The sequence below is a fragment of the Delphinapterus leucas genome, chromosome 17, assembly GCF_059928025.1.
Source record: "Delphinapterus leucas isolate spDelLeu-1000000601 "Yukka" chromosome 17, BTC_Dleu_Yukka2, whole genome shotgun sequence".
Taxonomy (NCBI): Eukaryota; Metazoa; Chordata; class Mammalia; order Artiodactyla; family Monodontidae; genus Delphinapterus; species Delphinapterus leucas.
In genome coordinates this window covers 22,658,762-22,685,082 of record NC_143145.1, presented here as the reverse complement: position 1 = coordinate 22,685,082, position 26,321 = coordinate 22,658,762, and the positions used below count along the sequence as shown (strand labels likewise).

General features: G+C 38.6%; 1 protein-coding gene across 7 annotated transcripts in view; it reads right to left on the bottom strand.

Annotated features, from left to right (window-relative positions):
- The window catches only part of TRPS1 (transcriptional repressor GATA binding 1), a 264,151-nt gene extending 240,230 nt beyond the window's left edge, over positions 1-23,921 (bottom strand). For 2 of the 7 annotated variants that reach the window (XM_022555578.2, XM_022555586.2), the window contains exon 1: positions 23,361-23,921. The gene's annotated coding sequence lies outside the window, so the exon portion shown is untranslated. Of the gene's footprint in view, positions 1-8,512; positions 8,681-16,344; positions 17,218-21,819; positions 22,672-22,701; positions 23,079-23,360 lie in introns of those variants that run through there. The other 5 variants (XM_089898803.1, XM_089898804.1, XM_022555583.3 and 2 more) reach the window with 5 other exon arrangements.
- Between the last annotated feature and the right edge of the window lie 2,400 nt (positions 23,922-26,321).

The window sequence follows — 26,321 nt, the reverse complement described above, 5'->3', positions numbered from 1 at the left end:
GTCCTGATTATAATTCCTTAAGTTAAAAGTTAACATAAGGCCTTAGAAATACCATTTTTGAACAGTCTAATGAGTACTCCCATAGTTAATGATATATGAAAATTATAAAGATTAGAAACAGAATGATTATAATTATTATAATAATAAATATTCACACAGCCCTTCGGCATTCACCGAAACCATTCTACATGTATTATTATTATTATTTTTTTTTTTTTGCGGTACGCGGGCCTCTCACCGTTGGGGCCTCTCCCGCTGCGGAGCACAGGCTCCAGACGCGCAGGCTCAGCGGCCATGGCTCACGGGCCCAGCCGCTCCGCAACATGGGGGATCTTCCCGGACCGGGGCACGAACCCGTGTCCCCTGCATCGGCAGGCAGACTCTCAACCACTGCGCCACCAGGGAAGCCCTACATGTATTATTTAAATTGACTCTTTCCCTCGCCACACAACCTGAGCCCAAGTAATATTACTCACAGCCTATAGCTGGGGAGGCTGTAAACTAGAGATGTTAGAGACTTACTCTAAATCTGATTTTATTCCAACAAAGCCACTCCACAGATAAGAAAACACAGCTACCACCTATGGATCTTCCGAACACAGCTGGACATAAACCTATTCCAGACAATCAGATGGCCCTGAGATGGCTGAAACGTCTTTATTTTGTTTTCTACATAGCTGGTGAACAAATAAGCTTGGAAAGAGGACAAAGTCCTCAGATAATAGAAAAAGACAAAAAAAAAAAAAAAACCAAAAAGGTTGAAACATACTGTGATGCATGTTTATGACCGCTAAAGTAATAAATACCTCTTAAACTCCAGGAATAGTGGTTCCAACAATAAGAAAAATGTATGGTAGACTCAGTCTTTATTATTTGTGTATGAGAACCAGTCCTCCTTGTGCTGTGATTTCAGTACTTTGTTTTAAGAGGGTTATTATTCAGTTAAGAATTTTGAGGACAGAACAGGGCCTACTAATAATTGGGTTTAGTATGTGTTGACATTTTTATCATAAGATTATCATTTTCTTTGTTACGTATGACTTTTAAAAGATGTGTTGTATTAAAATCACTTCACATATTTAAGGGTCAACATTTTTTCAAACATCTTGAGTTCCATACTGTCTTATGAAATCAATTTACGATATCAACTTACATACTCTCCCTATGGAACTCAATACTAGAAGTTAATTTGTTACAAGTTAAAAAGGAGGATCTAAGTTTCCTTTTTTAAAAAAATTTTTAAAATTAACCAAGGCATCAATATAGAAATCCTATCATCTACAAGTTAAAATGGACCCCTCAGATCCAGCTATATATCAACTATTTTCTTCATGTCAGGCATACTGGAACCATCAAGGCAAAAATAAACCAAATGGATATAAATTATATGAATCAATAAAGTTCAATCCTTACTGAATATCTCTTGCAGTAGGGAATTTAAGAGCAAGTTTACTAAAAGTACTGAGGTTTCATGATATGGCCATAATAATAGGGGCTTCCAGAAAAGGAAACAGAAAGGATATAAAAAGCATGGCCCGAAAAAGAATTAATTTAAAAATAAACTTGATAATGTAGAGAGGGGTAAAACTTGATAGGGATCCATGTAGAGCAACTGTCTCCAAATTTGTAATTCAAGAAAAATATAAAGGCCTCAATTCCCAGAACACCAAAAATAAAACAGAAGCCTCTGGCACTCCAAAAAGGCTCCATGTGCTTATGAAGACTACTAAATTATAACCTGAATTGTGATTTGGTGCATATGACTTTCTTGTGTTCATTTTATTCATAGCTTTCTGACTGAGAATACAGGAGATCCAATCCCTCCATCTACTCGAGAAGGTCTGTGTAAGTACACATACTTCAAAATGAGTATGCTTAAACAGAGGTTTAAGCGGCTCCTTGAAAACTCTGTATGAGAAAGTATGTAACTGACTGAAAGGCTCATAATCGGTTTTTTTTTTTTTTCAACTCATGAAAAACGAGAACTTCAGTTATCTCCACTGGCGACTGTCTCTCCATGTCAATTGCACAGGTACACTGATCACAGGTGAATCCGAAGATCTAAAGCGGAGTGAGGGTTTGAAAAACCCATCTGGGGATCGGCAGGCAGAAGCAAGTGAAATGTGAGCGTCACATCCAAGAAGGGCAGCAGAAGAAGAGGAAGCAAAGGAGAAACCCAGATAGGAGAAAGAGTTCGTGGAGAGAGGAAACCAAGTTGGGAAGTGCGGAGAAAGGCAAGGAGGCGGGAGATGCACGAGGAGGAACGCGAGGAAGGCCGGGAGGGCGGCGGGCGGCAGGCGGGCAGGACGCGGGTCCCCGTGCAGTCAGGGCGCAGGGAGGGCGAGCGGCAAGCGGCGCGGCGGGGAGCTCCGCGCACCGGGAAGCGGGCGAGGAAGCCGGACGGCGAGCGCGGCTGCTTCCGTAGGACTTCCTGCGACTACACGCCCACAGCCCGGTGGAGAGCACGCGTGGCTGCAGCGGCCCCGGGGCGCAGGGGACAGCGAGCGCCACCGACACACCCAAAGCTCGGGTCGGTCGCTGCAGCTTCAAAGGCAGGGCCCCTGACAGTAAGCAGCCTCCTTCCCAGACACCAGAGATTCACTCTGACTCGAGCTTCTTGAGAAGCCCTTGCAAGAAAATGGAATCCTATTCTTGTTACTGATCTGCGGTTCTGATTTTTTTAGTTCTCCTTCAAAATAAGAAGACAGTTTTACTCTTGGCTTCTAATTCTGGGACCGTACTAACCACTAAAACACACTGGGGCTTTAAAGCTCATTCATAAAATATAAATTACTTTTTTTATTAATCCAACAGAGACAAATCGTTTGATATTTAGATGACGAAAGGTTTTGTTTGTTTATTTGTATGTCTCACCCAATCCAACCTTTGCTTTTTATGTGTTTGTAACAAACAGAAGCCGAGCCAGAAAGCCACGCTGTCAAGACCCCATCTGGTGCAGGGGCAGTTACCCAGGAGTGCAAATAATTTAAGAAACACAAAGCCCAGAGGATTTCCAGGACAGCACCACAGCCCCACGTCAATCAGACAACTTCCCCCTACAAGAGTTTGCTGATCACAGCCTTTTTGCTGTAATGGAGCCAAGAAGAGGCAGTCACTTAGACTAATATAGATTTTTTAACGGGAGATTACAGCTATCGCTATAGAAAGAATGCAAGTTGAACATGAATTATGACGAAAACCAGACTTAAAATGTCTTATATAGAAAGGCGATGGTTTTATCTCTCAGACAATAAACAAAGGTAGATTAGGGCTTAAGTAGAAAGCCGAATGGAACACTGCTGATATGACAGTCACCTAGTGTTTGAAACCCCCAGAACATACAGCATCTCAAATCCGTGCTCACCGCAGATGAGAAATAAAGTAGAACTGACCAAGCCTGAGCGCTCCAGCTAGACTGCCTGGGTTCAAATCCTGATGCTGTGACTGCTCCCTGTTGTAGCCTAAGCAATTGATTGAACTTCCCGGAGAAATGGGGATGACAGCAGTTCCTGTCTCAAGTGGAGACAAGCCACTCCAGCAGTGCTCGACAACTGTGAACCATTATCATCATTTGCAGGTGGCCCCTAATGGAAAACTAACCTCTTGGGATGCAGCCTTTCCCCTGCAAAAGCTAGCTCACCTGTGGCCGGTGGTGGCTCTCATTTCTTTTTTAGTGATCAGTGCTCGCCACGTACCCGCCAAATCAGTTGTTGCTTCGAGTCACTCGTTTCTATGCAAACTGTGGCCAGCCTCTGGGCAAAGTCTGCATTCCCTCTGCACCCTGATTTTCACAAGTGAAAACACTACGACCCATTTAATACTGTGCTCCCTCCCATCATTAAAGGGCAGCACACAGCTTTAGCAGACAGGAAACTCGCCCAGTGCACATGCTAGCCAGCTGGCAAACAGAGGCATCTTCAACAAAGTCCACTCCTCCTACATACAGTCTGATAAGCTCCATTTTAATGGAGCCAAAACATACATTTCCTTCCTCTATTTCTGTATTTAGCAGACACGAGAGCTGGACAGTCATGTCAGGGATTATAAAACTGCAATAAAGAGATTTCTAAACCACCAAGACTACCAGAACAGCAGGACTAAATTTCGCCTACTCACTTTCAACCAAAAGTATGCACCCCTTCAGTTGTGGAAAAGTACAGAAGATTTAAAAGCCCCTACTCATCAACTAGAATGTACTCTTCGAGGAAACGCTTTCTCCTGTCACCTAAATAGTTTGTAAATCTCAGACAGATATTACTTTTAAATCTCCAACTATCTCCTTCAAAAAGATTTTTAAAGTTGCTGATAGACACAAGGTGACATCCGAAAACTATGTTTGAAAGATGCAATTAGCTACGGTTTCTAGGAAGCTTTGGAATGTTTTGTTTTTAAGGAAGAAATAGACAAATACCAGTCCTACAAGTAATGAGCTGTCCTAGAAGTAAAGAAATTCATCAAATAGATCCTCTCCTTGATTTCACCTTCATGGCTCCAGGTCCATGCAGATTTGGGAATACACAATAATAGGAAGTCTTAATACTTTCCCAAAGCTGTTTAAAAGAATATTTAAGTGCTTAACAGATTCACACATGAAATCAAAGGGACTTCCCAATTCTCGCATAAAAGCAAGTTTTTTAGTTTAAAAAAGAAAAAACTACAGACAGAAGGCCAAGGGTATGGTCTTATAAAAAAAAAAAAAGCTTTGAAACGTGTTCCTTGGCTTTTAAGATGAAATTAAAGTGATTAGTAAAAATCAAGTATTCAAAGAAGTCTCAGACACTCTTATTTCAACATGAGAAACGTCTCAGCAGCTATTATTTCGTTATCACTTTATTGGCCATCTCTCAAGGAGACATGTATATTAAAAAGAGCAAAGAGGGGCTTCCCTGGTGGCGCAGTGGTTGGGAATCCGCCTGCCAATGCAGGGGACACGGGTTCGATCCCTGGTCCGGGAAGATCCCACATGCCGCGGAGCAACTGGGCCCGTGGGCCACAACTACTAGAGCCCACGCAACTGGAGCCCATGCTCCGCAACAAGAGAGGCCACTGTGATGAGAAGCCTGCGTACCACAATGAGGAGTGGCCCCCGCTCTCTGCAACTAGAGAGAGACCGCAAACAGCAACAAAGACCCAATGCAGCCATAAATAAATAAATAAATAAATAAAAAGAGAAAAGAGGGCTTCAATATCCTCTCACTGCCATAAACCTGAACTTCCCAAAGCAGCATTACTTATGGCTCTGCTCAGCTCCTGACAAGCCCTACTCATCAATATCCTCGTTAGATCTTCTGAAGGTCTAAATCATCCTTGCCCACTTAGCATCCAAGTATCAACCACTTACAGGTAACGTTCACCGTGAAGCCAATACATAAACCACAAATATCAGAACACAACATCTGGCTGACAAATATTCAACAAATGGAAGTTAAAACTATACATTCCCGACTCATGACCGTAGAGGCTAATATTGTTATCCCTCATATTTTAAGGGTACATCATTTATCAATTTGCATCTTTGATTACTTTGTGGTACCTCAACTGTAATATCAATAAAGTGCAACAAGGTGGTGTGGGTTTTCATTTTTTTACGGTTCGCAAATGTATTTGGGCCTCCCTTTGCCTCGGTTTCACTGACCTCGTCACACTTGGTTCAAGGACATTAATCAGTAAAAGACAGAATTTGAAACCACAGTGCAAAATACAACATAAGTTGTAACCAGCAGTATGACACTTTAGGAACAATACATTAGGGCAGACTTCAAAAAATGTCTATCAAGTATGCAACATCAGATAATCCTTTTCCTCTCTGAAACCTGACAATCCAATTTCACAATTTTCTCAACCCCTAAAAGTCTTACGCTCTTCTGGCCAAAGTGTACTTCTCCTAAGTGCCAATGTAATACAACATGTTTGAGAACCCACTGTATCCAAGGCATTGTAAAAAGAACAGAAATTGGGTATGCTTTTACTCTCCTCACACTTGCAACGCCAAGTGGATTCTGATATGGGCTATACTAAAGCCATAAATAAGTGAAAGCACAGGGCAAGGATGTTTAAATCTAAATGAGTGGAAATGGAAAGGCTTCAGGAAGAAGAAATACAAAAGTCAACATCTGAGGAATAGGTAGAATTCCTATAGTTAAGCCTGGTTGAAAGAAAGGCATTTCAGAGAGGGGAGAACATAAAGGAAGGTAGGTTTGGCCATGTTCTGGAACTCAATACTACTTTAAGGATAGAACACATGGTATTGTAAAGATGGAACTGGTAAACTGGGAGCAGAGTTTAGGGTCACGCATGCCAAGCTAATGATGATAAGCAGTTGATAAACCCAAACTCAGAGTCAACTTGGGTCTAGAGATAAAGCACTGGAATGATTTCATTCAGATCAAAAGGTGAAAGCATATAATCCTCAAGGAAAATTGCAGCGATTAAGAGGAAAGTCAAGCACAGACTAGAACGAGTGTAGCAGGGATTCAGTGCCTCGGAGGCCAAGCCAAGAGAGATACCCAAGAGAGTGGTTGGCAGCATCCAATTCATTTAAGTGGTGCAGTCGGATGGAAAGACCATTGGGCTTGGCTGCCATGAGGCCACTGGTGTCCTCAATATAGCAGTGTCCACAAATGGAGGAGTCATGGGGATGTACATGAAAAGAGCCCCAGATTCAGGCTTTCAATATTTTCCCCCTCTAAAGTGATTTCTATATATGAGTATGTTTACCTTTTATCTGAAAAAGGAGATGGGATTCCATATCTGGCTTAGAAACATTCTAATTAATAAACCTCAAAGAGCAGCATTTTGACTTGGTGCTGCCAAGTACAAGATGGAATCCATCTGGAAATAAACAAAAAGTAGCCTTTTGTTTCATTTTACCTTGTATTTTTCTAAACTGTCAAGGGAACTATCTTCATTATTTGCCGACTGTCACCTAAAATCAGTACAGTGCTTGAACCATAACCTATCTCTCAGCTTCAGTAACCATACATTAGCTATACAATTGCAACTGAACTTTTCCTAGATTCCAAGAACTGCAATTGGATTATAATCCAAAAGAGAAGAAGATAAATGCCATTTAACTACCTTCTATAAAACATCCAGGATAGTTTTTGTTCACAAATACGTGCTGTGAGAACAAGTATAAAATGGTTTAGAGTTGTTTGAGAAGGCGTTTACCAAAAGTAAGTGAATATATTCAGGGAGAATAGTTTTGATTCAGGGGGAATAAAATAAAATTAAATGTAAAGTTAAATAAAGGAAAGCAAATCCCTTAATAAGTGGAAAGAAAAAATGAAATACAAAAAACTCATTTAAACCTTATCTGGATTTGATCTGTCTTAAAAGCCAACAAAAAAGTACTTTCTGATAAACAAAGCTCAGAGTAAGAAACACTTTAAATTTATTTTGATCTGCAATGCCAAGAATACAGGATAAAGTTCCACTCTCCTAAAGTCAAAGGAGAAAAATAGATAGCTGGAATATAAGGGAAAGAATCAAGTAGAAAAATAAATTCCAAAATAACATTAAGAAAATCATTTAGAAAGACTAGGGCGAGGGCTTCCCTGGTGGTGCAGTGGTTAAGAATCCACCTGCCAATGCAGGGGACGCGGGTTGAAGCCCTGGTCCGGGAAGATCCCACATGCCGTGGAGCAACTAAGCCCGTGTGCCACAACTACTGAGCCTGTGCTCTAGAGCCCACGAGCCACAACAACTGAGCCCACGTGCCACAACTACTGAAGCCCATGTGCTCTAGGGCCCACGTGCCACAACTACTGAGCCCGCGTGCTACAACTACTGAAGCCCATGCGCCTAGAGCCTGTGCTCCACAAGAGAAGCCACCGCAATGAGAAGCCCGCACACCGCAACGAAGAGTAGCCCCCACTCGCTGCAACTAGAGAAAGCCCTGTGCAGCAACGGAGACCCAACGCAGCCAAAAATAAATAGATAAAATAAATAAATAAATAAAAAGACAGACTAGGGCGAGACAGGCACTGATAGTGTTTCCTATGGTTCGATTAGGTATACATTGGATGTTAAACTGTCATTTACAGCCGGGGCAAAAAAAAAAAAAAAGTAAAAAAGAAAAACCTATATAAAGAAATAATAGCCAGAGGAAGAGAAGGGGAAAAATCCAAGATATTTATATAATAATAATGGAAGTTTTCAGCCTTGCTCTGTATAGTATGCTCACTACACCAAGAAAGAGATGTTTGCTCTGTAGGACGATCAGCCTAATAGTCAAAACGGTTCCTTAATCCATTTTGGAAGAACTGCTTTTTAATGTTAAAGATCATTCCATTCCTCTCTAACTAACTGAATATGATAATCTTCCATAAGCAAACTATATCCTTTTACAGGAATAACTATCCAGCCATTTATAAAGTGTTTTCACCTGAAAGAAACATTGAAGAAACAAAACAACCATATTTAAAGGAAAAAAAAAAAAAGAGTCTGCCCTCTGGCTAAGAAACAGAGGAAAACCCAGACAAACAAAAGCCAAACCAACAGGTATCTTCACCTTGCAACTGAACATGCGGGTTCAAATACAGACCCTGGACCAAACCAGCCCATTTCAGCAGTGGAGACACCTCCTCCTGCTTTCCAAAGCCACTTCTGAAGCTGTCTTTTGAAAGAGTTTGGGGATGTCTTGGGTCCAATACCCTTCTGCATGGCCTTCACCACAATTCTTTAAAACAGAAATGGAAATGGTGGCATGGGGGGGGGTATAAATCACAAATTTCACTGATGGGGGTGCATTAACATTTTAAATTATATAATATAGCTATTAGGACTGAAAGCTAAAAAGAAACAAGAAATTTACATGAAATACCTCAGATGTCTAAAAAGACAGATTTTTTTCCTGTTTTTCCAATGCAATAGATTAAATGATTAAAATTAGCTTAACTACAACCAATAAAGAAATGTCAATTGCATCCATATTGTACAGCGGCGTCATAGATAAAAATGGAATGTTAAAGAAATGCTAAAAAATATAGATTAAATTTATATTTTAAAATAGTTCATTTTCACTACATGTAGGTTGAAATTTATCATTCAAAAGACAGGATAAGAAAAGCACTTAAAATAAATGAGGTTCCTTCATTATTCTTTTGTTGATTTGTTTTTATAAATGCTGAGGAGTCTATGTAAAATGCCACAAATGGTTTCTCAACCACATTTTAATAACTTATTGCACATTTCAGGCCTAATCTCACAGATATTGTCTGTAGTTTTCAACCTGCCAAGGGGCTTATGGGTGTTACGAGTAAAGAAAAGTCCAGTTTCTCAGTTTCTTGGAAGGTAAAAAAAATCCTTAATTCAAATGGATTGCTTTTTTTAAACTGGTCTCAAAATAGATAAATGTTGGAGGCATTTTAAGTTAAAAGGAGAATAATAATACAAAGTTAAATTCTTATTAATGATCATTTTATAACCAATTCTTCAGACCAACTGGATTTTATGTATATGAACCCAAAGAGGCATCTATTGCTCAGGTGCGTGAAAGAGACATTAAGCCTAGATTTTCTGCAGTAACGTTTTAACCTTCCAGGGTAACTTCTAGACTAAATATTTGATTCCCATATCTTCATAAGATATTGATAGAGAAATAACATGGAATATACCAACTGACTTGTTATATGATCATCAATTCCCCAATGCATACTAAGTGATATTCTAATTCTGTTCTCCCATCTACAAAAGGAAAAATAAAGATGAATGAATAGCAAATATCAGGCAGATTTCCTCAACAAATGTCAAAATTATTTAGTGTTATAGATATAAATGAGGATGGTGACCAGAGACGAATTCTAGTTCAGTCCTTTATTTAACTAGCTGTGTGATCATGGGAAATTCAGTTGTCACTTTTCTCCTTTGTAAAATAAGATGAGTCTGCTCAAATGGATAGAGGTCATGCCCCTTCTATCACTCAAAATAAAACAGGATCCTATGGTCACTCTGAACAATACCTGAATTAAAGAAAAACAAAGAAACAAAATTTAAACTTGAGCAGCAGATACAAAACTGACCATTCAAGGAAAGTTCAGCCATTGAGGAAAGAAGTGTTTCCTTGGCCACGGTCTGCTTTTCCTCAACAAAAAAGTGTTAAAAGACTCTTAAGAATAGATCCACATGTGCACATGTATGCAGGAAGCAGAACATTGTACACTCATGCACATGATGAAATGTGCCCGCCAGCCAAGGAAATGGGGCACAGAGCTAAGAAAATTCAGAGACTAAGCAGTTCACTCTACATCTAACCTCCAACAGGAGATGAAATTTATTCTTTTCTTAGTTTCCTTTTGTACATGGTTTTATCCATGTTACCTAAGGAACTAAAATGCACAATATTGTCAGGCTCAGTAAGTTTGCTCCAATTTTACACAATCATCTTTGGTCGAAATAAAGTTGACCAACTATTTCTACAAAAGTGTTTATGCAAATAAGCCCCATTTTCTCCTACATTAGGAAAAGAAGAAATATCTGTGGAATTTTGTCCTTCTTGATCTGTGGCTAGAGGCTTGGAATCAAATCTGAAAACACTGCCCAGGCTGTTCCATTATATTACAAATAGGTGAATTTTTTAAAAATATCTTTTCAAAATAACACATTAAACATGATCTGAAATCATCATATTAGCCTAATTCCACAACACGGTTTGATTACACCGGACCAAAAGTTCTGGCAAAATGTTCACCTGACATCACGGGAACCAAACAAGGAGGTGGTTGGTTGAAATGTCCACGTTTCTACCAGTGGAGACACCAAAATGCTGTTAAAAACACTACACTGCGAATGGAAATAATGTGCTTTCTCAGAGCCAGTCCCACTTTCAGTGAATAGCTGGGTGATGTGTTTGGGATACTAGTTTGCAATTTGGTACCCTATTTATTTAGGGCTTGATGCACTTGTTCCAAATGAAAATATTTCAAAATAGTCTTTAAGATGAATGTGCAGAGCCGCTGCTTCTTTAGAGTAGCAGCCTTATTTGTTTTACACAAAACTATAATTTAAGGATGCCAATCATTTTAAGCAAAGCAGTTTGCAAAAAAATAAAATACAGGCAAAACCAGAGGAATTTTTCTTTATACTAAAAGAGTTTTACAGTAAAATATGTCAGGTTGAAGTATCCACTATATATGCAGTTTAATTTTAACCCTGCGCATTGAAAATATTTCACATTTTCTTACTAATTTTGGAAAATTCCGTAGGACTATCTTACACTGATTTCAAAGCTGGTTGAAATTTTTTTTCTTTTTCCTTCAATCAAATTTTTAGATACAAATTGCCTCAGACGCAAATGAGAAACAACTAAATGTCATGTTATTTTATACTGTTCATCATTTTTGCAATTAACCTCAAGGAATAAATATATGCTTTTCGAATACCACTCTTGTTTGAAGTAAAAATAAAACTGTGCAAACGACATAAGAAAGGATTTCTCCGTAGTGACTCCTTAGAAATGACCAAAATATCTTATATCACAGGTAGGTATGGAAGGGAAGCTCAAATCACTAATCAATTTCTGATGCCTCAAAATGAGTTTCTGAAAAGATAACACACACACAAGAATAAAAAATGAATGCAAAATTAATTTGCATTTTATGGGAGATAAAAAGGGTTCTACAATAAGAAAAGTCTCAAAAGATGAAGTATTTCCTCTCCTTTCTGAAAAGCTTAAAAAAGCAAAACTCAGTATTTCAAAATCAATGGACTTAAAGCGATTCAAGAGAATTTGGAGAACATTTCTCTAAAAACCAATCCAGAACACAGGATGTCAATTTGGAAATAATGGAAGCGTACTGTGCTTTAAAATTTGAAAACTTTTTAAAGACAGAAAATCAAGTTAACATCTCAGTGATTAACTTAGGGGGTGCATAGCCAAGAACAACTTTCGGCACTTAAAACATAAAACTGTCAGTTTCCTCTGCTTGGAGACAAAACATACAAAAAGCAAATATTCACTGCTATATTTTCCTAGACATTAAAGACAGAACTAACTTTTATAAAAGGAGATCACTGAGTATTTCCACCTATTTTATACTTACGCCGTAGCTCCTAAAAATCAGTTACAAATTCCAAACCTCAGAACCATCCATAGCAAATGGCTACTAAGTGTTCATTACTCTCCAAACCTTGATGGAAATACAATCATTTACTGAACTTCACTACAGCTCAAGGCACAAATATGATAAACAGTCTGTGCTTGATGTTATTGAATATAAGCTACCATAAACAAGTAAAACTCTTCCCTAAAGATCTCAAAGGGCTGAAAGCATGATGCTTGGCATTCTATTTCTTGCAAATCTAAAGCACATTGATGGTGAGCATAATTTAAGTACTCTCTTCCCTGAATCAAGATACGTTCATTTCAAGCATCATCCATGATCAAACGATCAAATTCATATTTATAAACTTGGAATACAGAGTTTGGTGGAAGCACTGAGTATCTAAAATTGCCTTAATTTTTTTGCCAGAAATATGTCACAGTTGGTGCTTAGAATTGTTGCAAAATTATACCACAACTTTATTTAATTTCATTGGATGCATTTCCTCATAGAAATGGAATGGCAAAGGGCTGCTCAAGAGCAAACAATAAAATCAAATTATTATTTTACAGTATAGAAGTTCTTCTTCTCATGCCTCTCTCCCTAAAAATATAAATATTATAAAGAAATGGAAGGAAAAATCCTAGAGCTGGCACATTTTTCCACTGAAAGGAGAAATCCTCACTCCTCCAAAACCTGAAATATTAGATCCCAAAGAGGAAAAAAAAAAAGGTAATAAAGCATGGCAGAATAATCCAGAGGAAGCATGCTTGCTCTCAGCATAATTTTCTTTAGCATCCTGAGATGAACAACATCACGCTGCCCATGATCTCTGCTTACTCCTCTGAAAACCATCCAGAGGATTTTCAAAAAGGAAAAATTCTAGTTGTGCTTTCAAATGCCAAATTAACTTACAGGGCTTCCACTCCTGAAGGGAAACAGCACAGTAGCATACCAGAAGCTAGAGGATGCTTTTTGTCACGCAAAGCCAGAACTGATGAGTGGGACCCCAGTGGGGTTTATCTAAAATTCCCAAGTACCACAGGCAAAGAGGTCAGAGTTTTCCATGTCAAAAATATATGAATAAGTAAAGCCATACACAGCAACAGTTCCTTATGTTATAATGGATTGTGCAGTATCCAAATCCCTCTTCTGTTCAGATATACATACATAAATCTTTTTAACTAGGAACCGAAAATGGGAAAAACAAAAAGGAGGGAAATCTGCTTATGCTAATATCTACCCCCCTATTTTCCATTTCTAATCATCACTGGTCTCACTTTTTAATTTTTATTACTGCCAATGGAATTATTCAGGGAGTGAGGCAAGCATGTATACACATAATTAAATGTTAACAATGATACACTGAACTATCCTGGGAGTAAAAAGTACAAGACAGGTGTGTACAGAGTGTACACAAATATGGGGAATGCTAAAGAGTTGAATGTTTTGACAAAGTGAACATGCAAGATCATACACAAACATTTACACATAAAATGTGTACTTTATGATTTTTACTACTGGCCTGATATCTTGAGTGACAGCTTTCTTATTTAAAGCTTATCAAAGTACAAAGGAAAAGTAAAGTGTAAATAATGAGGACACTCTTTCAACAACATAAATTGTCTTAAGAACGAGACATTTAAAAGTAGAATAAACAGTGATGGGACAGAGAGTAAAATAAAGAGTTTATTGTAATTGAGGTTTAGATGACAGCGAGCTTCTTAAAGTAATTTACCACATCTTGCATCCAATGAATGTAATGCAAATTCATTCTAAATACAAAAGAGAAACATCTCCTTACTACCTGCTTGTAAATTACAGGAAAAATGAGGTTTCATGTTACTCATTACTTAAATGTGTTACTGTTTACACTGGCCACTTGTACCTAAAGCTAGCTTCTAAAAGGTACCTAAGTTGGCAAACACCTGAGGAGTAAAATTTGCAATAATCTTTAAAAAAATACTTCCAAAAATAAGTTAAAGACAGTATTAAACATAATCGTTTGTGTTTTTTCAATTTATAATTTAATCAATTTATTAACATAAAAATTTAGCAGCCAAATACAGAAAAATATATGATTTTAAACAATCTCAAAGATATATCTATAAATAACTGGTGAAGAGCTATTAATTATTTAACAATCAGACTAATATGTATTGAGAAAATTTAATAACATGGGCCTTGATTAAAAGTTATATATATATATATATATATATATATATATATATAACCAGTCTTAACTCCCATCAGTTGAATGGTATTTTAAAAAATTAAAACGAGCTAGATTCTCTTCTCAAAAATATTTAATGGTATCAAAAAGTAAAGCAGAAACAAATGCCAAAATCTCTTTTAAGAACTTTTATATGTTCGGAGCTACTTAATAGTATTGAAAGAAAAAACAGGCTGATGTATTTCTTTCTACATCTTTCAGAGCTAAAGATGTGTGGATACTGACATCACAAAGAAGTCACAAGCAGAAGCTGGTTTTAATTTGTTTTGCCACTCTCACTCTCATTTCAGAACCAAAATTCTAATTAAATTAATCCTCAGATAGGTGTTGGGATGCATTAAGTAATTAAAATGGATATTACAAAGACTAAAGTCATTTCAAAAAAAATATGTACTATGTTAAAATTCCACTCGGTGCCTGTAATGCGAAAACACTCTATATGAGTGAAAATACAGACATGGGCATGTACATGTACATAGTTCATATGAAGCCACTAATTCATATGCTACACTTGTGCATAGCTCAGAGAAAACAATAAAGCTAAAATAGATTAGTAATGCTTGATCCCTTTACACATGAAGTGTATCATGTAATAGAGAAATTAGATTCCACAAACTAACGTCTGCCGTATAGATTTACACTATTTATAGCTGTATCTGATCTCAGATATAATACATGCTTCTATAAGGCGAAACAGAAATGCTGATTCACAAGGATTCACTGAAAGTCATATTGTAGAATCTAAGCAAGAAACACATGTTATAGTAAAAAATGTTTGATTTGTAAGTTTCATAAATTCTGTCCAAATTCTACAAGTGAAAAAAAATTTTGAGGCAAAAATCTTTTTTCCTCTCCTTTTTCTACAGCTAAAATACATTTAATGTCTAAATAGCAGTTGTGGTATATCTGTCATCCTCTACTGGGTTCATTCTTGGTTACTCCAATAATTTAATAATGTAATATTAATGCTTTTTTAAAGCTTGGGACATATACACTAGGTAATATGAATATGTTTATTATTCTTTATCATACCATACTACTCACTATCATGGATACAAATAATTAACAGATAAAGAAATTATAAATGCAAAAAAGAGAAACGTGCTCCCATTAAATAAAGGAAAAAAGAATCAGAAAATAAACTATGGGCACTTGTATATTTCCCTCTAACACTGTCTCTAATAGAAGGCTTAAATAGCTGACAGTGAGCCACTTGTTTATTCATGTTAAATAAACTGAATATATAAGTTAACTTCTGACTTAATTAAAAGTATTTAGAACATTTTCCAGAACGTATTTTGACCGTCAATTACCTAGATACCAAAGTTGTTGTATTGTGTTGCTTGATGAAATAGGACATACAGCAACCCTCAAACCAGTATTACAAGCCTGGCAAATAGCATCACATTTGGGTGACGCACAGAATCCATCACCCTAGGGATAAACGCATTGGATCATAGTACAAAGTCTTTACATGTTCCATATTATTTCTACATAACGTTTTAAGATGATAGAATCGTAAACTATAAAGTGTTATCCATTAAAAAGATATATTCAGAAACAGACAGCACTGTCACTTAACTGCTCCTCTCAACAGAAATTTGGGATTTAAAAAAAATTATCTGCAGAAGCATTTCTCAGAATACACTGCAAGGCGGCATTTTGATGTACAGTTTTTTTGTCGTTTCTTAAATTTCTTAGTAAATTCAGCGTAGGTATAAGTGTTATGATCATGATGGCTTCATTATGTTTAAACTCCAAACGCATTTCAAACTTTGAGACTTTATAAAGTAGGTCATGTAGCTCCTTAAAAGATTTATGTTTTAAAGCGTAGAATTAATTGTTTAGCAAAGTGGATTCCACCATCAAGGTGTATCTACGTATTGTCCATCCACAAATACTACATACATAACACATACCTGCAATAGCGCTGCACACATATCGGCAGTAATTTAAACATACTGTGGATACATCAACCATTTGCAAGCATTCACAATGCTAGATTTCCTCTCATACTACAGACATCCTACTACTAGTTACCAGAATATCACACAAATCAAAATACATTACCTTTGTTCAAACAATACTGCAGTTCATTATATAACAGAAAGGGTCATCCTTAATTGCTCAGGAACCAAGATAGTGGTGGATTCTTGGAGCAGAAGTGGTGCGGAATGGCTTGAGGCAAAACCGAAACATATTGTTTAAGTAAACCTTAAGGGGAGGGGATCCTATGCGCAGTTGATGGATTTTTTTTTTTTTTTTTGGTATCATCTTCCACAAAGCCTCTCCAACCCCTCCCCACCACTGAACAGTAAACAAACTACTGATATTAAAGGACTGCGGCTCTGAACACCTCTCTCTTCCTTTTTTTTCTCTTCTCACCAAACTTTATTACTGTTCCCTCAGTTTTGCAGTAATAAACCAATATTCATTCAATAAAAACGTAGTGACGGAGAGACCCATCACCTGAAATTCCTGTTTGAAAACTTTGTAAAAAATAAATCAAGACTCAGTCTAAGATACTCTCTCTATGCTGATGCGAACAAGTTATAGCTTAAGTTCCTACAGTTTTTCCTGACACATCCTTATGTAAAGGAGTGGTTAGCAGAGAAAAAATGCCTCTGATTTGAACTGAAGTCTGTAGTTCTCACAAGAAAAAATGAGAAAAACGTAAGGTAAATCAAAACCAACAAATTTCCATGCAGGGAACTCTTCTACTTCCCTGAATATACGGAAAGCTTTTCATGATAATTACTAATGCCTTAAAAGACATTTTAAGGTATCTGTATGATACCTAATTTTCAGTATATATTATTTCTAAAACACACTCTGGGTAAAAGGAAAACAGAACAAAAACAAAAACCCTCAGAACAAATTTGGTGTTAAACGCAAAGTCCAAGACAAGTAACTGTAAGATTTAAACCAAGACAAGTAACCATAAGATTTAAACCTTCCGAACAATTCCTACCAGAAATGTCGATAGTCAGTTCTGGCCCACCAAATGGGGCACAGGGCCCCATTTCTGGGTGGAACGTCTTTCTCCAAGGACGGAAAAACTGGCACAAATCTTTTTGCTCTCTGAAAAGATTTCCCTACTTGCCAGCTTCTGAAGTTGCCCTGATGTCAACCAACATCACCAAGTTATCTCTTAACTGGAGAAAGTTCTGTTTGCCTATACAAGACCAGGAAGAGAGAAAATGACTATTAAAAAAAAAAAAAAAAGGAAACTAAAAACACTGTGTGATAATAGGGTTAAAAACTATCATCTAAATTTGTGAGCAAAAAGGGCGGCCCATAGAAACATGACCCTTAAAATTAACGCTTTCGATCTAAAAATATATTTTTGTAGAGTTTCATCTATTTTCCTTCCTCTGCACATAAAAATGATTAATGTCACAATTAAACTTCCACATTTCAGACTCTTGCTAACAGGTGTAGCGTTCTTTATATAAACGTATTCACTGACCTGTCGCCATTGATAATCTTAATTAATTCATGTCAAATGAAACAAAAACAAATGTTTTTTTTTCCCCAAATAAGAAAGAAATAACGCAACACAAATACCCACTCTCCCCAAAACCCAAAAACTGTTTAAGTTACGGTAACCTGAAATGCACCAGCCATCACAGAGAGCAATTGGAGAAATCCAGCAGGGCTCAGCAGGAAAGATTTTTAATAACAGATTGAAAAACAGAATAAAAATAACTGCATCAACAGAGCCTTTCTTCCTCAGGCCACAAGCCCGTTCTTACTTGAACTTTTTTTTTTTTTTTTAAATGGCATTTTGGCCACTAAAACCAATCCAGAACATTATTAAAAGTTAAAAGCTACCAATTACTTCTGTCTGTTCTTTTAAAGAAAAGTTTGGCATTACGTCAGTTGGTTTAAAGAAAACAAGAAAGAGAGAGAGAAAGAGTAAGAGAGAAAGTTTCCTGCTTGTATAAACTAAACCACCAGGGAAGGTGTCTAGCCACTTGTAAAGTATTTACTGCAGGTTTTTAAAGAGCTAGAAACATTTAAAAATTAAAAGTTTTCTTTCTTATTTTTAATGAAACATACTTAGGAATAAAAAGCATATCCTTCATGTCTTTCTTTGGGGTGTTTTGATGTTTATTTGTATTTCGATCATAACTTTGAATCAGAAAATGATTTCCACTGATGCTTCAAATGTGAAGTACATAGATAATTTCATCTTCATTTTGCTGCCTGGATTTGTGCTCTTCGGAAAAGAAAAAAGTTTAACGACAAAAAGTAGACATTGCTACCATAACAGCTACTACAGCTGCAGCGGCCAGCCAGGCTTCTTCATCTAACTCACTCTTAACAATTTAGATCATTTTCATCCATAGATCCTTCTGCAAATGCAGCAAAGGGGTTTCCGTAAACCCAAAAATCTCTTTCTAACCTAAACCAAGTTCTACATTATTATATCCATCAGAGAACCAAATCAAAGGCCAACGAATTTGGTTCCCAGGGGTCTGAGAACCACTGAGTGATAGGCCATATATAATTAATAGAATATCCTATACAAATAAACAAACGGCTTAAGACCCACTTACACCTGAGGATAAATTTTTAAAAGTGGTTATTCCCTCCCTCCGCAAAACTGTTTGCTACTGAACAGTGTATAAAATACCACTTGGTATTTTAACATATTTACTTTAATCTACTGGTTAAAGCTTTTAGGAGGTAAATAATTTTGATAATTATAAAAAACTGTTCTCAATTGTTTCAACATAAAGAACTGCAAAGTGCGTTAGTATTCTCTATCCATGATGATTACAAGTGCCTTGAGAGAATCAGACTAAATTTCTACTTGACAAAAGCTGTAAGAGTTGCTTCATATTTTATCTAAGAGGGACCCTACAATTCCATAAATCATAACTAGAATAGTAACAAAGAATTCACTTCTTTCTGTATGGTGGTATCAAAAGATGAATATAGAATATGTCTATCTATGTTATCACATAGATAGACAATCAAAGTAAAACCAAGTCTAGACATGCTGTCATTAATTTCCCCAAATTTCAATCAGCAATAATTAAGGAAGCTAAATGAGTAAACAAGACTCAGAATTAGTTATCAAGGCTATTAGTACTTATAACCAGCAAAAGAGGGGAAGAGAAAGAACCCTCTGTTACCTGAAAGCTTGACCAAGGATGAACAACAGAAAGCAAGTCCATAAAACTTGCCTGTTTTTATCAAATTGATTGTAACTTGTGAGCTGCAGTATTTGAGACAAAACTGTCTGAGTTTATAGTTTTCTATGCCTGCCAAAAACAGATGCAGACTACCACACTAGCTGTCCTGCGGAAACTAAATTAAGCAAAGGCAAATACCAAGTGGAAAGTTGTCAGCCTGTTGAATGAATAGCTGCATTTTACACACCACAGAATATCTTAATAAGAATATGTTTTAATGTGCACCAGTCATTTTATTTTAAGTGCATCACTTTCTACAAAAATAATAATTTTCCCTTTAAATCAATTATAAACACCTGCCCCTAACTTTCTTAAAGTCTGTTTTGTTTCATACACAATAGTATAGTGTTGTTACATTATTGTTTGCTATCAAAAGGGGTATTGAAGGAAAAAAATTTTTACATACATGTATTATAAAAAAAATTTAAAGGCCTGTTATCAATATCTGTGCTCATTTCAAATTCAAAATAAAGTTCTAGCTCAAAAACAATTTGCTGCAAGCCCTTTGAAAACTTTCAGTAATGTTTATTTACTTCAACAAAGAAGGTAAGACAAGAGTTTATTAAAACTTATCACCCTATGTATTTAGTACAAATGTGCAGGTCGTTAATTGCAAACCGTAGTCTGTATTTCTTCTCTCTCGCGCGCTCGCTCTCTCGCTCTCTCTCTCTCTCTCTCTCTCCCTCCCTCCCCACAAGACACAGACACACACACACATCAAAAATAATAACAACAATAATAATAGAAACATCACTGAAATACTAGAATCTTAAAAAGCAGCTTTTCCACAGATGAATTCATTTCCCTGCTTTGAAGCTTTTCCTTATGAATGAAGATTTCCTTGTGTGTGTTAGTGAGACCTACCCTGTGGAAATCAGAGGAAACTCAGGAGTGGTATGTGACTTAAAAGAAAAGTAAAAATAATACTGAAAATATGGTAGGGCCATGTGTAACTCACTTATGACTAGCACACATACGGATTCTAACCTATTTTTAAGCAAGTATGTAGAAGATTTTATAAAATCCTGTAAAATCCTACTCTTTAAAATGCTGAGCTCTAAAACCAAGTCAGACTTCCCAGCTACTTATGACACTTTTCTCCTTTTAATGTTACCTTTAAGAGACAAAGGACAAAATCTAAAAAGCAGCAAAGACCCTTGCAGCGTCTAAAATTCAAGAGTGACTAACTTTTTCGTGAGGAACTTGCTGTGTTCCACCATTTATTTGGAGAGGGTCCGACTTTGTTACTATGAGTGGAAAAGTATTCTACACACACATATCCTAACATATAACAGATATATCAGGAAGCCATAAACGTCAACTCGCCGATTGTAAATAATACTTTGCCAACAGTATTAATGAAGCTAGGGAATGCCTCTCATTTAGAGAAATCAAGTCATAATGTTGGCACTAAAACTCTGTTTCCCTCTTAGGAGTTTTATTTTCACATTACTAATATCCAGAAATAATTGTCAAACTTTAGCATGTTGGTGGCCCTGTATATTTAACTGAATCTAGAGATGTTTCCATCCAAGGGTATAGCTTAAGAAGAAAGTTATGAAATCTGAGGACAGAGAAGCTCTAAGAACGATATGTTTGACTTGTTAAGATTAAGCACGTCATTAATAAACTTTCACTTAAAGGTAAAAAAAAAAAAAAAAAATCCTCAAAATGTTGGTATCGTTTCCAGACTGTCCTGTCAGCATCACAACTTACAGGAAACGATTCATCTTCCCATACAAACCCTGTATTTATTCACAACCCTGGCATACTTGGGGAAAGAGAAAAAGCCCACACCGTTTTAGAGCTAGTCTGCTTTTATACATTAACTGGTGGAATATCTGAGAAAGTGGCCTAAGCAAATGAGTAGCATGTAAGAAACTTTACAACAGTGAGCTCAGAAACTTTCATTCTCATTTTGTCCACGTCAAGAACTGGCCGCCCGCATGACTTTCCTTTGCTGCCCCTTGCATTTTTAGCTCTGGCAGACTTTTCTAAATGATCAACTTTTCCTAAAACCGGCAGGAAAAGTAACACAATGCCAGCAAGATCCATAGGTTTTAACTTAAGAGCAGGAGAACTCGAAAGAGGTGGCTGGAAGTTTCCTATTTTATTTTTGCTTTGAACAATCAAATTTTTAAGCCAACAACCAGGCCTAGAGTAAGCATTTCTTGGTAATTTTGTCTCAGGCCCTATCTGTATTTTCCCTTTGTACGTGCTGTGCTCTCAGACCCTTTCCTGTTCACCTGGTGCGTTTACAAAAGTTCAATGAATCTATGAAAGTTCAATGAATCGGCCTAGCTGGATTTAACTTCTCCGCTAAGCTTCTCACTTCACTTACCTCACTTAAAACTCTAGCTGTGATTTTCCAAAATAGGATAAGGATGAATATGCTACCATAATTTTGATTCATCATTAAGATCCATCGCTCTTACTCACTTTCATAGTATCAATTCTGAGGCCTAAAACGATATGAGGAAGTAAAGCAAGACCTAAAATTTAAGACGTCCAAGATTCCCTCAGAAACCCACCAGTCCCTCTCGCCCGCTAACTTAAATTGCTTTAGAGTCTTAGGGCCATAAAACAGTTACTGACTTCCCTGGGGAAAAGGGGAAACACCACCATCTCACACAGGTACTAACAAAAAAGCTTTCCCAGCCACAAAAATAGCTTTGCACTTCAAAGGGCTCCCACCTCCGCCTCACCCTCAAATTATTCATGGGGTCCTATAATCCTGGAGTTATTTGAAGGGACAGCGGTGTTTGCCTTGGCCTTTCAAAGATGCGTTTCTCTAGAGCCCAAACAGGAACTAGACAGAAGGCGAAGCGCCCGTCCGCCTGGATGTCCCACCGCTGTCAGGCATTTAATCACCGGCCAGTGTCCGCTGACCCGCGACACTGGGCGCATCATCCTCACCGCAGAGGAAGTCTGCCCCTTCCTCAGCCCCTACGGAAGCGCCCTGGCTGCAAGGCCTGCCACATGGCACGGGCAGGGCACAGACCCCTCGGTCAAGCTGCCCTGAGCCGCGCAGAGGCGGGTGCATCGGGGGATGCGACACCCTCCATCTACAGCCCAGCTGGGCCTTTAAGGGAAAAAAGTTTGAAGCCTGGCTTTACAAACTCTTCAAAGCCAACGCCAGTCCTGTACTGTTTTCCCACTTTGGGGACCACACGAAGGCCCCTCTCTGTGACCCTCCCAACCCTCCCAAGTTCGCCCAACTTACTACTCTGCATGCTGGTGCCTAGTCTGCTCCCCGCTTGTCAGGAACCCCAGAAAACTGGCGGCGGCGGCGGCGGCCCCTCGGGTCCTACCACCCCCAGCTCCTCCGCTGCGCCCGGTAGGAGAGAATTAAAATCAGCCAGAAAGAGACAGCGAGGGGGAGTGGGGCTGCGAGGGGGAGGGGGCACCGGACTGAAACTTCTTTTTTTGGCAAATGGGGATTTGTTTTTCCTCCTCCCCGGCGGCTGAACTTGACCCTCCTGACTCCAAGGGCTACTGCAGTTTGAAGTCGTTCGTTTCTAAGACTCAGATGCCTTCGACCCACCAAAAGTAAGGGAGGAAGGGGGCAAAAGAGAGCAGAAAGGAAGAAAGAAAGAAAGAAATCACACGCGCAAAAAAGGAAGAAAGAAAATGCATGTGAAACCCGAGAAGCCTGCGCTTGGCTTTCTGCACACTCTCCCTCTGCTTTTTTTTTTTTTTTTTTCAAAGAAAGTCACTTTTAATTCCCAGGGCTCCCCGCTTGCGATCGCCCACATTTTGCGCACACACGAGCGGACGCAGCACTCGCGTCGCGGCTCCCCGGGCCTGGCAGAGGAGCTCCCGCGCCCCCCGAACCCCCCGCGGCCCCCGGCCCCGCGGCCCGCCCGGGCCTCCCCTCCTTACCTGTTGATTAATCGTCAAGAACACCCTCGGCAGCCCGAAAGATGGTGGCGCGGCGGCCAGAGCCATGAACCGTCTTCTGTTGTTTGCAGAGTTGATCTTGGATTATTGGGGGGGGGGGGGAGAAAAAGGTCTTTCCTGCCTCCCCCCCTTTCCCTTCCCTCCCCCCCCTTATAAAAAAAGAGAGAAAGAGCGAGAGAAAGAGAAAGGAAATAGAGCAAGGATGTGCCGGGTGCCGGGTGGGAGAGGGGAGGGGGGGGTGTTGTTTTTTGTTTAAAAGAAAAAATTAGGAAGGCGAGAGAGCGATCGAGAGGACGCGGGGTCTGGAGAAAGGAGCAGCACCAAAAAAGAGGACGCTTAAGATTGCAGTGAGATCGGGTCTTTATCAGAAATGTTATCGCTTGTCAGGACCTCAGTCTCCGCGCATTACGTCAGTTTCAAGACACCAACACTATTAATATCAAAGGAGCCTTCGCGGAGGAAAGCGCCACCCCAGACCGAGCTCCCTTAAAGAGACAGCGCGCGTCCCCGCGCCGCCGCCGACGCCGACGCCGCCGCCCCGCCCGGCTCCGAGCACCCGCCGCCGCCGCCGCCCGCCCGGACCGGCCCCGGCCGCGGCCAGCCGGCTGCGCGAGAACTTCGCCCGAGTCGGAGCGAGGCGAATGAGAGCTGCGCGGTTCAGGGACCAGGCTACCTTCCCGCCCCGCCTCTCCCCCCTCCTCCTCCCCCACCCCCCATGTGGGAACGCGCGAGCTGGACAGGGAGGAAAAATCCGCAAGCTTTAGAAATAATGTGATAAAGACAGGGACCTACCTTGGGGAGTGGCGCGAGGTTGGGGGGGAAGGTGGGGGCCAGTGCGCGGCGGCCCAACCGACGGTCCCCAAACACTCGGAGATGCTCTCCTGAACAATCAAAAGAACTCTAAAAGTGTTTACCTTTTCAGTTGCTACTTTCTCTTCTCGCTCCCAATTAAACGACGCAGGAGTGTGTGTGTGTGTGTGTGTGTGTGTGTGTCCCTTCCCCCTTCTTCTAGGACGTGAAAGTCTTTGGACACCTAGTCGGTGGTCAGGGTTTCCCTTGCGTTTGATGGCAAGAGGGCTGGAGGGGAACAACTTGAACTCTATCCTGAGTTGGAGAAGTGAGGACTGAGGTTGCTATGGTTTTCTGAGCTGGAGAGAAGCTAGCAAGCTCAATGGGTGCTTAAAGGGGGTACTACAAAATAGATAAAATGGGAACATTATTCAAATGCGGCAAGATTAATACCTGCTGCTCTTTGGGGTTTTAGTAGCAGATAAGGAATTCTGACTTAAGCATGACATTCTTTTTACCAATTCACATCTTCAGATACTCTCATTGTTAAATAAAATTCTCTCAACATGAAGTTACTGAATTGAGAGAGTTTTTTTTTTCTTTAACTTCTGAAGATCAACAATACATAAAAGAGGACCAAGACAGTATTTGAAGTATGGTAGGTGTTAAAAACTAAGTAAACATTTCTTGGGCGTTTGGACTTCATTTTCTTCAGTGGGGTGACTTTAAGTGGCATGTTTTTTCTCTAGTGAAAGTCAGTTTAAACTCATTTTGTGCTAAAAGGAGAAACATCCTTCTCCAAACTATAAAATGATTAAAATTAGAGTTTTAGAGAGGTACGAATCATGAATCTGTGAGTTGAAGATGAAGTAATTTCCTCTAAAATATTTTCACTAAATGATTCTTGCATCTTTTCAGAGAAAAGATGAGTATATTTTTGAAACATACTATTATCAGAAGTGAAAAAGCCAATCATTAAAAAAAAAAGTATATGTTCTTTAGACCTTTACTGCTTTTTCTGTAAGGTCTTCATTTCTGTTTAAGACACCTAGTCAGGCAGACATGTGATTCCTTTTGTACCACTTTTGTTCCAGAATTTTAGTATCCTGTCCCATACACTCTTTAGGAGTAGCAGAAAGAAAATAGTACTTTTGCAGTAGAGAAATTAGGTAAAAGAGTAGTCAAAATAGTTTTACAATGAGGCAAACAATATATTCCCTAGAGGAGTGAGAAGACAATGAACCTCATATGCATGCAGTTGTTCATACGTTATCATCAATTTAAGTGGATTTGGGAAGAGAGATTTACATATAGTCCTGCTTGCAGAGAAAATTAATATCAAAATCTTCAGTAAACTCATGGTCAGCCACTAATGACCACCTGCGTATTTCCACACCAGAGTCATTTAATACTGTCCACCACCAATTTCCACTGTAAAAAGTACTCATATATTAAATATAGAACTTTATTTTCTTTTTTAAGCCATAAATTAGCTTACCAACTTTTATGGAAATATGCACGGCACAGTGAGAAGCATTTTCATTCAGGAAAAAAAAAGGATCTGAGTGAAACATTCTTTAGCCATGACTAACTAAAAATACTAGATCAAATAAATTTTGAAATCTGTATCTGAATAGTAAAACCATTTGTGTATTTAAAGGGTTAATACCACCTAAAACTGCTGAAGCTCGTATGTAACTGATAAAAACTGAGGCTATAGCATCTTAGCAGCAAAGTTAAATAGTACAATCTATCACAAGGATTCGTCCCCTAATCTCCATCTGCTCGCCAAGATTTAAATGATATTTTAAAAAGTGAAGTGATCTTTTCCTCTCTGTCACCCTCAAGTCTATGGCAATCGTCAAGAGTTTAAATTTACTCACATGAAACAATCATTGATTAACTTGGTTCAAAAAAACAAAATTACACGCTTTTGCGAGCACAAAACCCTTGAGATGGCTGGTGTTTTTCCACCTGTAATAATAAAAATTTTCACCATCAAGTGTACACCAAATTATATATTGTATAAAAAAATTAAAGCCAAAGGTCTGAGGGTGAATTATGTCCTTTAATTGAAAAGATAAAGTTACACTTCAGGTACTAAGCCAACAAATTCATGGTCAGTTAAAAATGTAATGAATGAAGTTTCACGGA